Source organism: Arvicola amphibius, chromosome 2 (assembly GCF_903992535.2).
Source record: "Arvicola amphibius chromosome 2, mArvAmp1.2, whole genome shotgun sequence".
NCBI classification, from domain to species: domain Eukaryota; kingdom Metazoa; phylum Chordata; class Mammalia; order Rodentia; family Cricetidae; genus Arvicola; species Arvicola amphibius.
Window position 1 is genome coordinate 33,750,596 of NC_052048.2, and position 10,760 is coordinate 33,761,355.

Here is a 10,760-nt window from a genome sequence, read left to right on the forward strand (position 1 = left end):
CAGGGAAGCAAACTGTATTTTTTTTTTTTAGTGTGAGGAAGTAGGCCTATTTAAGGTTCTGCCCCCTAAGCATACCAACAGACATCTATGGAATTTATTTTCTTCTTTGTGTGCTAACATTTTTTTCTAGAACATTCTATAGAAGCTGTCTAACAAAATGATGCCAACTAAACTTATGGAACCCACAGAACAAACTGGATCACAGGAAGGAAGTGCTGCTCTATGGCTCCCACATAGGAAATGAGCAAAAGCCGTGGGTAGGTAGCATGGGCGTTGTGCCTAGGGCCTGCCCCAGATGCCCTGTGTGCAGTGCGTGGCCTTCAACCCCTCACATGCAGCCTGTTACCCAGCACCACTGTGTCCTCCTCATGGGAACACTTCACGATCACCCCTGCTTCTCCTCAAGGTGGCCTGCTCAGTTTGAGCCTCCTGCATAGTGATAGGCTTGTTCTGAATTTTTATCTCCATTCTGGCCGGGTCTGGCCACATCAGGGAAGCTGTGGCCTCAGGTAGAGGCAGCCTGCACCTTCCAGGATAGAGAGAGCAGGAGGTTGAAGATGAGGCCTGCTCCAGCGTCAAGATATGCAGACAACTCGGGTGGGACAAACAAATAAGCTCGCTTTTTTTGTGACCACAGTGTCCTCAGTTGTCCCACTATCCCAGTAAGCTCCAGCTGCCATATTTATCTTGAATGATCATATCAACCTCAGGCCAGGTCTGACCATGTGATCTAAGCTAGCCAATCAGATTCCTTCCCTGGGATCTGAGCCATCCAGAGCTGCCCAGCCTAAACTCATGTGTGGCAGAGAGAGCCAGCTGTTGAGGAAAAGGGTATCTTGCTGATGTTCTAGTCTGCACTTCCAGGGTCTTTGTAAAGCCCAGCTACTCTACTCTGGGATGCCACAGTGTCCCTACTATGGCTTTTAATGAAGTGTCAGGTTGGTTGTGAGGCTTGGCTCCCACCAATGTCACCGTTGCTGGAGTGGTTGTCACAAAGGTGAATTCCACCTTCTCGGCCTCTCTCCGGCTGTGTCTCAGGAAGATTCAACAAGATTGCCACAGACTTCCAGTTTCCATAAGGCTGTTGTCATTATCCAACAGTGGCCTGTGGCATTCTGTGACTGCAGCACCGATGGGCAAGGATGGTTCTCATGGTCATATGTGGCTCAAAGACTCCTTGGCCCCTTGGGTCCTCAGGGAAGGCAATCCACAAGTCCTCAAGTCCACCCCAAGGGTCCCAGTCAGGGCTACTTGGAAGAGCTGGCCCTGAGAGAGCCAGGCTGCCATTTCTGTTTTCCGGAAATGTGTATCTGGATTCATGCAAACACCTGCAGCATCTGAGAAAGAGCTGCAGAGCCAAGAGCCGTGATTTCATGTCTGTGTCTGAACATAAACAAAGGAGGCTGGTGTGATGGAACTGGTGCCCGCGGGAGGACTCGGGATGCAGAGACTGACTTGCCTATTACAGAAGCCACCTTATTCCTGACTTTGACCTTGGCGCCCTCCAGGATCTGCCCATGCTGGGAGAGCTGCCTCGCCTCTCTGACCCCATCTGGATAAATGGGGGAGGGGGCAGAGATGAGAACAGAAAGGCCAGGCACAGAGACATGCAGGATAACTCCGGTACTGGCTGACAGGGGCTCAGGAAATCTCAGGCACTAGGTGGGATTCAACCTTTCACCTGGAGATAATCTGCACCCAGTACTCCCGACTGCACCCATGTGAGAATACACCAACAGGGGTAACACAGGGACGGAGGGCCAGGCACTCTGAGACTCTGGTCCCTCAGAGTCTCAGCACTTCAGAAGCCAGGTATCAGTCCTAGCGGGGAACACCAGCTGTAAACATGTGAATCTCTTTGCTGTGTGGGTCTTTATGTCAGTCGGAACAGGAAGAGGTCCAGCTCATCCCCGGCAGAGGCTGAGAGGGGAGCTGGGCTGGAGGAATGAGCACAGGGACTGGTTGTGAGGCAAACAGAAGACTCACTGAGAGGACGGAGTTAGTAAAAGAGACCAGAAGGGTGGTGAGCGATTCATTGATGGCCCAAGCCGCTTCAGTGTGGTTCTGGGACCAAGTCCTGAAGTCATTGACAAAAACACAGCTAAGCAGAAAGAGTTCTGTGGGTCCCTCTGCCGGAGACACTTTGCCAGGAAGGAGGGAGGAGGTGGAAGCCCTAGATCAGATGTGGCAAATGGGTCAGAAGTGGCCCTTGGGCTTGTTCTATTCGGCCAAAACAACAAAATTCATTTTGAATTATTAGTTGGAAACGTGACACTCTGGGACACAGTGTTTGAAGCAGTGCAAAGATCCCAAGGCTGGAAGGAGCTCTTGGTGTTAGCAGAGAGGCCAAGAAGGGCATGGGTCCAGGCAGAGGGCTGATGGGTCACGTCGCACAAGGTCTCAGAGGCTGCAGTTCAAATGATTTTTTTTATTATAAATGGGTGGGGCTCTCAGTCTGAGAGTCCAGGAGAGACATGGGGACTTGGTCTTGGCCACTAGGGCACTGGGCCTGCTGGTGGCCCAGAGATAGGCAGCCCAGTGCTGAACCAGTGGTCAGCTGTGTAAGAGGGGCATGCAGGGACACCCTGATGGACAATCTCCCTCTGTCTCCTGGCTTCAGAGGGCCCGGTGTGGGAGGAAGAAGGCAGAGGCCGGGAAGCCAGGGCTGGAGAGTCAGGGGTGCCATTGTCCCAGCTCATGAGTTGTGGGTCGGAGGAGGCAGAGCAACCAACTTGGCTTGAATGCTGCTCCGGCTTGCCTCTCTCCCTGCTTCCCTTTCCTTCCTCCCCTTTCCCCCCTTCTCTCACCCCTCCTCCTTTCTCCCTCCCTGGCTGGGCTCACTGCTGCTTCATCTTGCTCCCTCTCTTCTGCTCAGTAATTACTGGAATGGCAGAGGCTTGCAGCAGCTGTAATAGCCCCCACTTGCTTTTATCTCTTTCAGAACTGTGATGGTTCAAGAAAGAAATTAATATTGGGTTTGGCTTCATTCCAAGAGGAAACAATGCATTTTATTATCTGATTGAGAGAGAAATGCTAGGCCCACCCTTGGGACATCTGCTGTGTACTCAAGTCCCCATGCGTGGATCCTGTCACTGAAGTGCTGCATATATTAGGCACCTACTGTATTCCAGGCATGTCAGAGGAGTTCTAGTGCCCAGACTTACTGCTGCTACTTAGGTTGGATTACTATACGCCCCAGAGAGAGAAGGAAACTGAAAACTGCCAGCCTAGGGCTGCAGCCAGGGGGTTCTCAGGGGGCGGTTCCAGCCTTGCTCCACACAGTGCAGCTCTGGTAGCAGCAGTGTCCACTGGGACAAGGGAGTGTGACACAGGTGTGCTGGGCCTGGAAGCTGTGAAGGAGGGAACCCAGATTTTGTGGGGCTGGCTTCCCATCTGATCTCTGCAGGGTTCTTAATTGGGATATTTGGCTTGGGCTAGTTTGGGGCTTCAAGAATGTGGTGAGAATTGAAGACAGGACACACAGGATGTGCCAATAAGGGGCAGTTCCAGCAAAGAGATGATCAGCCATATACACATTCTCATAGAGAGCAACTCGCAACAACAGCAAGCCCAGGGGAGAGAGGTCAGAGGGATGTGTGGTCCTGGAGGACCACAAGTGTTCAGGGAAAACAGGCTGCTTCGGGCAAGATTGATGGGACTGTCCAGCTGCCCTAGTACTGGATGCTAGGCTTTCCCAGCATCCTCTGGGGAGTTTCAGGAAGCCACTTCTTTTCTCAGAGCTCAACGGAAAACCCTCATGGAGTGTTGTGGTTTCCAGCTTCGTGTCTGACCCAGAAAAGAGTAAGACACCGAAGCTACATGACCAATAGTCCCGTCTTGCAGTCGTGACGCCATATCTCAAGGAGGTCAAATGAGATGCCCCAGATCACCCACAACTTAACCTGGGCCCTGAAGTCAGAGCCGGGCCTACGCCTCCCTTAACTTGTGCATCTCGGGCCCAAGCCTGGGTAAATTCTCTGTGACTTTAGACTCTGGCTACAGAGTCCATCGCAGTTGGTATGGCCACAGTGGGAGGGCTGTGGCTGCTATGAGATGAAATTGCCCATGCAAGAGGAAGAGGAAGCTGAGGCTCTGGTCCTTCCAGGGAGAAGGCAGCTGAAGGTACCCTAATACCCTGGTGAGAACAACATCAAATGTACAATCTGTGCTGCTCTGAATAACTATTAAGCTATCAATTAGCAACAATCCCACTCCACAGAAGAGTAAACAGAGGCACAGAGGCAAAGCAACTTGTCAAGCTCTCCTAGCCAGAAGCTGGGTGTTGAGATTTGAATGAGAGGTAATGTGACAGCCTGGCCAGTACTCCTCATTCAGCTGTAAGACCCTGGCTCTCAGCTCAGGAACTCACCAGCCATGGGGAGGAGCACTGAGCTCACACCTCACTAGCTGGGTAGCCTCAAGCCAACAGCTTGCCCTCTGTGCCTTAGTTGTCTTCTGTGTGCAAGCAGAGGGACAAGGCTCTGCTTCCCAGTGACCTTAGCTTCCTCATTCCGATTTCATCCGTTTTCTCTCTCCATCACACCATCGGCATCCTGCCAAACCCCATTCTGATGCCTAATTATCTGGTGTCTGGTGGTGCACCTCATTTTGTTGAGGCAATTTTCAATCTAATCTGCCCAGCATCGAATGAGCCAGGTCCCATGCTGGGTACTGGGGGATGAGATTCGAGATGGAGTCTGCAACCTCCTTATGGAGCTCCCAGGACATTTGAGAGATGAACACAGATAGACCAGCACCACGGATTCCTTCCTGGGCATAGACAGTTGCTGTACAGGACCTGTGTGCAGGAAGGTGTGTTTATCCTACAGTGGGACTCCAGATCCAACCCATTGAAGCTTCCTGTGTCTTTAATATGTCTGTATATCTCCTATACCATGTCATTTGACCCCCATCACATGCCCATTGCACAGATATGGAAATGGAGGCCCAGATAAGGAAAACCAGCAAAAGTCCAGGAGAGGGTGGTTAGATTGGTTGCTCAAGCACCTAAGCATGAATCTCTGTGGGGACACAGGACCACCAGCACACAGGGGATTTGACACCACTGCCTGTGAGGGAGGTGCCAGATCTGTACAGATGGGACTTGGTGTCCCCTACAACTTTACACACAGCACCTGATGCATGTGTGTTCTCCTGACTTCCATCCTTAAGGTCAAGGACAGCGTATATCCTCAAGCCGGTGCTGGGCTGCCAAGTGTTTAAGAAGGGGCTTTCAGGAAACAAGGCAAAAGGCTGCATGGGTGGCAGCTGCTGCTATCCCTGGTATAAACACTTCCATGCCAGACCACTGGAGCCAGTTGGAGGAACCCCCAAGAAGTGGCAGGACTGTAGGGCTCTGTCTCTAGTTCTGTAGATAGCATTTCAGATGCTGTTTCGTATGCAGCCAGGATCCTACCCAGTGACCTCATGCTGGAGCCTTCTGATGCTTCCTATAAAGAAAGCCCTGAACCACCCCCCTCGCTGGCTCTCAGCATGCTCTGTAGCCCCCAAGTGTGCCAGCTTAGGATGCTTACTGCTCTCCCCACCCACCCCAGCATCAGCATCCCAGATCTAGAGAGGGCAGGGAGGCATGGAGGGTGGATGTGAAAGAGGAAGGAATGGAGAGGGTGGGATTAGGAAGATAAGGGGAAGGTGAGAAGGAAAAATAAGAGGAGGCAGAAGGCTGGGAGGTGATGGCTAGGAAAAAGAACAGAGGAAGGTGAGGAGGAAGGGGGAGGATGGGGAGAGGGAAAGGGGAGGGGGTGGTAGAATGGACTCCTGTTCTGCAGACCCAGACTGTATCCCTTCCTAAGTACTCAGGGAAGGAGGGAGCACACACTCACCAGACACAATCTGAGATTGGAGGAGCCCAAGGTCATTCATGAGAAATGATCTGAATTCAAATTTGGCCTCAGGACACGGGTCATTGATTTCTTTTGTGGATCCTAACTAGGTTCGGGGTGCTAAACCCCCTACACAGACTTCCATGCAGGCAGCTGCCTGCCCATCCAGTCCTGCACTGGACACAAGGCAACCTCACAGAGGAGAGCCAGGGGTGCTAGCCCCTCTCCTTTCCTGACCTCCTGTGGTGGCAAAGGCGGGTTCTTTGGAGGGCCTCTGTTCCAAGGCTGCCTCTGCAAAGACTCGGAGCTCAGCCCACCGGAAGGATTAACTGGGACCAGGAAAAGAATGACAGAGTGACCACTTGGCACTCTCTCACATGGCTCTCTGCCTTGTAAAAACACTGTGAGAGCCCATGGGGTTAAATAACCATTCTGCCTTTTCCAGAATGTTGGAAACTCCCACAGGAGTTAACAGAATGCAAATTTGGGGGAGTGGGGACTCTTGCCAGGGCTAGTTGAATTAATCACATCCCTAGTAAGTCACACGTAGAAGTGGGGCCAGGAGGAGGCCTGTCTGGGTGGCACAGAATAGCTCAGCAGTGAAGGTAACCAGGTTACCTTCAAGGTTCCTGGCCAAGCATCCATACTGGGGACACCCTCCCCAAAAGTATCACAGGCTTTATCCAGCCCTCTCAGAGGCTAATGGTCAGCAACAAGGTCACTGATTGCCCAAGAACCAGTGTTCTTTGGGATAAATATGTTTGTCTTATATGATGTCTGCTTAGAACTTCCAGATTTGAATTTGTATCCCCTGAAGAGGGGGCTGAGCCCCAACATACTGTCACCTTGTCCCTAACTCCCTTAGTCACGGTTGTGACCACTTGGCCCCAATGGCCTTTGGTTTGCAGTCATAAGGTACACAGTGTCACCATGGCTCCTCAGTGGAGTGCTTCTCTGGGTGTAGTCGAAGGGTGAGGGTAGAGGTGGCCCTTTCTAGGGGTGTCAGTGATGGAGTGGTGATGGAGTTCAGAAAAGCACGCAAGGCATTCTGCTTTCTATCGGGAAACAACAAATCCCATTCCTCTTTTCATAAGATCTCAGACAGGGTAAAAATACCCAGAGCAATGGTTCTCAACCTTCCTAATGTTGCATCCTTTAATATGGTTCCTCACATTCTGGTGGTCCTCAGCCATAAAATTATTTTGTTGCTATTTCATAACTGTAACTTTGCTACTGTTATGAATCCTAATGTAAATACGTGTGCTTTCTGATGGCCTTAGGCAACTGCCCTGAAAGGGTTGCTCCACCTTCTTCCCCAGGGGTCCAGGCCCACGGGTTAAGAAACACTGGCCTAGAGTACTTTACAAGGATGAGAGGGGGCTGTATTCTTAGAACTGACAAAGGGTAGGGTTCCGGGTCTAAGGCTGATTTTATGTTTATAAAGATGCACAGAGGCTCACTTTCACGTCTGCTGCTCACTCCTCTCCTTGGCTTTCCAGAGAGATTCCACACGATAACTCCCCACTCTCTCACACAAAGTGAAAAGGAAGAATCCCACAAGACGGTATAGAGACTGAACAAATTCCATAGTCTCCACCCTATGTATAGCTTCTGCTTGGGGTCAAAGGGTGATCAGATGTTTGTCACAAACTAAGATGGGAAGAGCAGAGCAGGACCCTGGTGCTTGGAGCAGGGCAACCTGCTTCTGAGTCACAGTCCAAGGGGAAAGGTTAGTAGCATAAGCTCTCCATGCAAACAGAGCGTCTCATTTAAGGACTCATGCTTGGAGAGTACAGTGAGGTGAGTGAGTACCTAGGACACAAGACATGCTTGACGGCTGACATCGCTTACGTTTTGAGGGAACCAGACAGAGGACTGATGTTGGGAGTTCTCAGCTACATGTAACAGATTACAGCAGCCGAGGAAATCCCAGGGAGAGGTTGATCATTTCAAACTCTTCTAGTGAACTCCTCAAAAATTAGAAGGTTGCCAAAAATCCTGACTAAATGTGAACCGTACTCAGCCACTGAGGGTGTCCCTTGTCCCTCTTCTGACTGCATTCGAAGGTTTGGGGAACCTGTTAGCCAACACTGTTGGCTGTGTGTAGGGGACACACAAGCAGGACACAACCTCATCTTCAGGACTGGGTCTGCCCAGACAGGTTCAGGAACAGGAACAAAATGGTCGCCTGCTTCCATCTCCATTGGCGCTTGCAATTCTCCCTCAGGGATGGCTGCATGCCCAAATCCAGCTCTCTCTCTCTTTCCCCTTCCAAGAAGGAATGGGGTGACAGCCAGCTCACATCCCTATCAGCATGCAAGCGATACACTCTGGGGTTCCTCAAGGTGTTACCCTCACATTCTCTGATCCAGGAGAGAAATGTATTTTACCAGCTGTCCGGGCGAGAGACATCAATGGTGCGGGTGAGAATATTTTCCAAAGAGGCCCATGGCCTGTGGTCATTTACACAGCTGGCAGAAGGAACCCGTCTCCTCCAGTGCGGTGTGCTTACAGGTTTTTAGGGATGCAGCACACACAGCATGCAGAGCATTGTGCCTGTTTCTGAGGATGGAGGCGTTTGTGTGTCTCCTGATGGATGTCCTAGCCTGGGGACAAGCATCTTGTGCCCCTGTACTGCCTTCAGCAACTTTCATTCTTGAAACTTCACGGGTGGCAGCAGCGACCCCTGCCCCTCATCTTTCTCCTTGGGCTAATGACAGATGGTGGCTGCTATAGAGGGAGCCAGTTGGGACTAGCTGGTGGCTTCAGCTACCATACCGTACATCGTCTTGTAATCTCCTGTGAGGCGGGGAATGGCATTCCTCCCATTTTCCAGCTGAGGATGCTGAGGCTCAAAGATGCATGACTTGCCCAGAGGCATGGAACAAAAGGGATGTGGGGGGGGGGGAGGATATTTGACTTTGCCTTCAAAGCTGATGCTCTGGCTCTGGCAATGTGCAGTGTCCTCTTCCTTTGGACTGACCTGTTCCAGGAGGTCCAGCAGAATCTGTACGTTCACTGTCCTCGTCACTGAGGAGGAACCAGAGCTCTGCAGGGCCCTGAGACAACCCCTCCTGAGACCCCAGCAGTTGGCTTCCACCCCCTAGGCTAGGCTTTCCCTGCAGCAATGAGAGGCACAGGGCCAGCTCTGCCGTTCCCTCTGCTCTACCTAATTCTATGGCAGGGAAGTGCCCCTTTCCGAGTGGGTTGAGAAAGGAAGGAACTCGACAGCAGTGAGCGTCTCGACAGTGACTCCATCCCTGCGCACCCATACATCCTGTTGGGGAGCCTAATGCTTCGACATAGTCCCCTCTGCTTTCTCACAGGCTCACTCACTCCAGAAGCTCCCGAATCAGCATTCCACACACATCACTCTCCTTGTGCAACGCCATTATCTCCCGAGGACACATGCTCCGTTGTCACGGCAACCAGAGTCCTTCCTCCAACTCTATTTAATAATTTCTCAACAGTCAAGCTGGGCCGGCTTGGGGCAGGGGAAAGAGCAGCGAGGCTGGGTGAGAAGTTCTGGGTCCTAGCATCTGTTGGGCCTAGGACAACTGTCTAGGCCTCAGTTTACCCATCTGTAACACAGGGCTGCCTGCAGTGGGTGTGCTTGTGCCTCCAGACACTGAACCATCTCTCCGATCCCCCAGCATTAGAGCTGGTTGGTTGGATTACACAGTTCCACCAGCAGTCATCATAGACCCCTCTCTTCCCATTCTGTGGATGGGCAAACTGAGGCAGAACAGTCTGGGTAAGTTCCGTGTTCTCCTCAGAAAACAGTGACATACTATCTAGGAAGCTGAATCAGTAGGACATGAAGAATGGCCTGTCTGCTGACTGCCTCTCTACCCACTTAGCCCTTAGCGCCTATTGCTATGGTCCCCAGCTGTGTGACTTCTGGCTGTCACTCACGGAACCATACAGATGATGGAGAAGGAAAGGGAATGATTATCTTGGTCCCTGAAGAGATACAGTTTCCACAATGAGAAGCTCTTCTTTCCCAGAACCTGGCACACAGTAGGTGCACAACATTCTATCTGGTGTGACCGAATGCCCACACCTGTCCTAATCAGTATCTAGCTTATTTAGGTCCCCGGAGGCCTCCAGGAGAGTCTCCCAAAGCTGCCATGGATTGATGTTCCGGAAACATTTGAGGACCCCAAGCCTAGGAAGGACACTGGCTGCCTCTGGGACCTGGTGAGCCTCCACGGCTGCAGAGGGGTGTTCTGCCCTGGCCCAGGTCGATGGCATCCTTTTTGAGCAGGCTGCTGGCAGCTCTGCACTGCCATTGAACTCTCTCGGCTTGGTGTTTCCATTGAATGCCATAGCAAAGGAGAGGTACCACATCTGCTCTGTCATTACTGCCATTCAGTGCCATTTGGAGAAAGAGCGCTCGTCTTACCCAGCCATTAGTCTCAGGAGGGTGTCATGGAAAAATTCAGGGGGTGGGGAGGAAGTGGGATGGGCAGCTTCCCTCCCCCAACGGAGCCTGGAGCCTGAGGAACGGGCAGCAGCAAAAGGATGACTATCCTGCTCAGCAGTCCTGAGGAGACCTGCAGCCTAAAGCCAGGCGGGAGGTGACTTTCCGCTTCCTTCTCAGGTATGCTAGCTCAGGTCTCATGGAGTCCCAGCTCTGCCATTGTCTGTGAACTAACTTGGGACACCCCTTCAATTCTGGTATCTCTGTTCCTTATGGAGGATCTTGGTACTGTGGCTGGCTCTGTATCATGTCACAGAGTCAGTATTAGAGGGATGACCCCATGTGTCATCTGCACTTTCTTTCTGAGAAAACCTGTTAAATGGCACACACCTGCCTTTAAACCCCATTTTTACAAACATACATATGTAAGACTGCTTCTCGCCTTTCTTCATGAATACTGTTTCTCGGTTTGTTTTTTTTTTTTTTACTTTTTT